We start from the raw sequence: 4,998 nt of genomic DNA on the forward strand, positions 1-4,998 counted from the left end.
AGAGAAAAGGTTTGTTATGAAAACAGTATGCTTTCTTGTGTAGCGATAAAAGTAGTCCTCATCCACACTTAAGGATATGCATTTGTTACGGGACAAAGTTGTCCTTTAAATGGATTTACGTTTCTTCTTATGAGACTGCAAAAATGCATCACTCCCCCCGCAACACGGAGAAAAACAACAGGCAAATGGCAAAACTCATGACTCCTGTTGAATCCTTTAGAGATAAGGTTAGTGATGAACCGCATAACCTAGCTCAAGAGAGACGAGCTGAGCTAGGTGTCGGGGAGAGAGGGTCTGTGCAACCTAACTCTGTCAGAGAGGATGGAGTGGGCAAAAAGAAACCAGCTGAGCTGTAAAACATTGTTGAATCCACGTGTGGGTTAGTGAGTAAATCAGGAATAGCTGAGGGAGCAGGAGAGTTCCCGCCGCTCAGCTGCCAAGTCTGTTCTAGAGAGTTCCGGAGTTCCCACAGAATGTTCACAAGGACTCTCCGAGGCAGTGAGAGGCTGCTCTCTCCAGCTGCTACCAAGGTGGAGACAGGTAGTGCCTGTCCATGACAACGGAACACAACACGCCTACTCATTACCTTGAGTTTTCACAGACAAGCTGAGGTTTCCCAGGTGGAGAGAGAACTCAGGGGGTAGCAGGACATTAAGCAGGTGATTAATGGACATTAAGTGGATGATGCTGCCCTAAATGAGGTGAGGCTGTGGTCTAGGTGCATGCATAGCTTGGAACCAGAGCAAAACTGTTTTTTGACTCAGGTCAGGCCTGCTTGTTACAGATGTTAAGGTCCAAAGAAAGTTTGGCACAGGGCAGAGGACAGATGGAGAACACGGTGGGATGCCTTGGGTAAGCAGCTGAAGGGAAGGAAGTCCCTTTACACCCCATCCTGTGTTTAAGGTGGGAGGGAAGGAGAGAGCACTCTTTTGGGAGTTCATGCTTAAGGCCTGATGGGTCAGGCACCCCAATTGGGGAGCCCCTAGATCTGGTGAGTGTTAGATATAGTCTCCCTTCAGAATTTGTTCGCCCTGAAGCCACTGTGTTAATTGCCACTGTTAGTGGGCAGGTAGGCCATGGCTAAGGGAAACGTGTAGGCATCTTCTATGTCCTCGAATGCTAAGCCTAGCTTTTGTGTCCTTCTCTGCCTTATTCTGAACTATCCTACTGTATACTCAAATGACTCCAGTGGCCTTCCACAGGCTTGGGGATGAAGTCTATACACCTCTTCTTGGCCCATGAAACCGTGCCCGACTTGACGTAGTTCACGCCTGACATGCTGTTTTGTGCTTTGGACTTTTATGTAGTCCTGCCAGTGTGGTCAGACACCTCCTGTGTACTAGGCATTGCGCTTTGTATGCATTTCCCTCCTCATAATCACTCTGTTTTGTAGGCTTTAGTCTGCTTCCTGCTTTGTTAATAAGAAATCTGGGCCTGAAGAGATTGCTCAGTGGGTTAGAGTACTGGCTGCTCTTCCAGAGGACCTGGGTTTGACTTCCAGCACCCACATGGCAGCTCACAACTGTCTGTGAATCCAATATCCAATTCCTCTTCAAGAGGGGATCCAATATCCTCTTCTATCCTCCCTTGGTACCAGACACACACCTGGGGCATAGACATGCATGCAGACAAAACACTCATACACATAACCTAATAAATTAAAAAAGAAATCTGAGGGTCAGAAAAATGAAATAAACTGTCTAGGATCACAACAGCTCAACAGGTGGTGGAGTTAGAAATTGAATTCAGATTTGACTTCACAGTTGAAATGATTTTTTTCAGTTGCAATAAAATACAGATGACATAAAATTTACCATTCTAGCCATTTAAAGTGTATCATTCTGTGGAATTAAGTACAGTTGTAATGGTTGCTGAGTACCAACACTAACTATTTTTAGAATCATTTACCCATTAAATGATAACCTCCTCCCCCAACTTTCCCTCCCTGGAGTCTGGTGACCTTTTATAGAGATAAGCTTGACTGTTGCAGGCATCTCAAGTTAATGGAATTAGACTAAATTTTTTGTTTGTTTGTTTGTTTATTTATTTATTTATTTAGATTTATTTATTTTGCATACAGTGTTCTTGCCTGCAGGCCAGAAGAGGGCACCAGTTCTCATTACAGATGGTTGTGAGCCACCATGTGGTTGCTGGGAATTGAACTCAGGACCTCTGGAAGAACAGCCAGTGCTCTTAACCACTGAGCCATCTCTCCAGCCCTTGTTTGTTTATTTATAGATAGGATCTCACTGTGTATTCCTGGTGGGCCTGGAGTTCACTGTGTGTACAAGGCAGGCCTTGTACTCACATAAATTTGCCTGCCTCTGCCTCCTTAGTGTTGGTACTGTGTGCTACCACGTCCTGCTTTACTTTTTCTTCGTGACTGGCTTATTTCATTTAATGTAATGTCTTCAGGGTTTCTCTACATTGTAGGACATGCCAGAATTTCTTTAAAGGCTAGCTTGCACTCCACTGTTTTCACCATGTGCTTTTTTTTTCCGTCCCTTCATCACCGATGGGCACTTGGGGGCTGACCACCCTTTGATTGTTGTGAATGAGGTTGTGAACATTGATTTGCAAATCTCTGAATAGCTGCCTTTACTTTTGAATATTTGCTTGGAAATGGGATTTTTTTGAGTCATATGGTAATTTGTCTATTTTCCTCCCCCCCCCCTTTTTTTTTTTTTTTTTTTTTTTTTTTTTTTTTTTTTTTTAATTTGGGCCTCTGCGTGTTTTCCACAGTTGCTCTACGTGCATTCCCATCAGCAATGCACAGAGTACCCGCCGCCTCCACGTGTTTCCCAGTACTCGCTGTCCATGAGTTTCTGTTCTAGCCATCGTGATGGGGCAGAGCAATACCTCATTCTGGTGTTGCGGAGTATTATCTTAACTGGACAAAGATGTGTTACATTTATTTATGCTGCAGAATATTACTTTAACTGTGTAAAGGTGTATTACTCTTGGTTATGCTGCATTTGTTTAATTATGAAAAGATGTGTTGCATCTGTTTCCACCTTGTCTGCCTAAGGCAACCTGATTGGTCTGAACAAAAGCTGAACGGCCAATAGCTAGGTAGGAGAAAGGACAGGCGGGACTGTCAGGTATAGAGAATAAATGGGAGGAGAAATCTAGGCTCAAGAGAAGAGAGGAGTAATGAGAGAAAGAGAGAATGAGGGACACTCCCAGGGCCAGAAGCCAGTCAACTATCAGCCAGCCAGACATAGAGACAGCAAGAAAGTAAGATAAGGTAAAAAGCCCCGAGGCAAAAGGTAGATTAAGAGAAACAGATTAAGTTAAAAGAGCTAGCCAGAAACTTGCCTAAGCTAGCCAAGCACTCAAAACTCATAATAAGTCTCTGTGTCATGATTTGGGAGCTGGTTGGTGGCCCAAAAGAAAAAGGCTGCTATGTTCTGGTTTTGATTTATATTTTCTGAACTATGAGTGAAGTTGTGCATCTTTACATATAAAAGCCTGAATTCTCAACCTTGGCTTGCTTAAATATTTAATGACTTTATTTTTACCAAAGAAATATTTCTAGTGCCAAGTGCCATTCTTCATTATACTTAGGCTTTTTCTTAGAAAAGTAGTTTTTATTTTTTTCTTGGAAAAATAGAAGTATATCTCATATATGTCATTATCAAAAAGAGGTCACCTACTTCAAGAAAAATGGAGATGGCATCTAAAGAAAAGAAGCTTTCAGCACAAACAGTGCTGGGGACCAAAGCCAGATGTCTTACGAATGGTAAACACCACAGCATGGAGCTGTACTCGTTGGTCTTGGAAACAACATCAAGTCCCCAAGTGCTAGGGGTCACGTGACATTGCCTTTCTGTTGCTTTGATCAAATACCTAACATGGATGGGGCTTGAAGGGGGAGGGCAGGCTTATTTTGGCTCACAGTTTGAGAGGACACAGTCAGCATGGTGACAGGAGTATGAAGCTGGGACTCTTCACCTCCTCACCTCCTGGTGGAAAAGGAAACAGAGGCAGTGGGTGGGGCTGGGCTATAAGATCTCCCGGTCTGTCTTCAGTGACCCACTTCCTTAAGTGGGGCTCCACCTCTTACAATTTCCATGACCTTCCAAAACAAGTCCAAGAGCTGGAAACCAAGTAGTCATATATGTGAGACTATGGGGGATATTTCAAATGCAAAGCACAGCAACCATACAGATCCTTGGCATATCCTTCACAGAGATAACATCAATTGTTTCAGTGATGTTCTCCATTGCTGAGGGTCCTGTTCATGCATAGGATCCAGATTTCCTGTCTCTCTAGTTTCTTTCAGTCTGGAACAGGTCCTCAGCTTTCGCCTGACTTACTTACTTACTTTCTTTTTTTTGAAGGAAGTTTGTTCATCTCTCAACAAAATATGGATTGCTTCACGAATTTGCATGTCATCCTTGCGTAGGGGCCATGCTAATCTTCTCTGTATGGTTCTAATGTTAGTATATGTGCTGCCGAAGCCAGCACTTCCCTGACTTTCATGAGGTAGGCACCAATGAAGATCGTAGGGCAGGCATTTTGCCGACTCTCCCTCTCTGCTCTTGCCCTTTTCCTCATGGTGAGCTCTAACCTGCATTTTGGCTGGAGTGGCACAGTGTGATCATTTGGTTGCTGTGCTTTTAGCTTTAATCACTTAGGGTGGCCTCTGTCTCCACGGCAAAGTCACACTTTATTCTCATTGTAATTAATAAATATCCTGTGAGGAGATACATTGAGACACTGTGAATGGCTCTTTCCATATCACCCTGTCACTTGCTAGAGTTTCAGCATCCATTGAGGTTTCTTGCCTGAATTAATTACCATTATCATGGTTGCCATGGTGTTCATCCTATTCAATAGACTATAAAATGTTGCTTTTTTTTTTTAAACTTACATGTGCATATGTTTGTGTGAAAGCCAGTGTGCGTGTGTGCGTGCGTGCGTGTGTATGTATGTGTGCAGGCCTGTGCACATGTGGAGGTTGGAGGGAGACATCAGGTGTCCTCCTCTATCACT

The 4,998-nt window shown here is 43.6% G+C and overlaps 1 non-coding gene across 1 annotated transcript; it reads right to left on the bottom strand.

Moving 5' to 3' along the window:
• Positions 1-4,363: 4,363 nt before the first annotated feature.
• LOC128123626 (U6 spliceosomal RNA) lies at positions 4,364-4,470 on the bottom strand. The gene has a single exon (XR_008222783.1). It is a non-coding gene; the product is annotated as a U6 spliceosomal RNA (small nuclear RNA).
• Positions 4,471-4,998: the final 528 nt, after the last annotated feature.

This window comes from Peromyscus californicus, unplaced genomic scaffold (genome assembly GCF_007827085.1).
Source record: "Peromyscus californicus insignis strain IS unplaced genomic scaffold, ASM782708v3 Scaffold_3__1_contigs__length_106647218, whole genome shotgun sequence".
In the NCBI taxonomy this organism is placed as follows: Eukaryota; Metazoa; Chordata; class Mammalia; order Rodentia; family Cricetidae; genus Peromyscus; species Peromyscus californicus.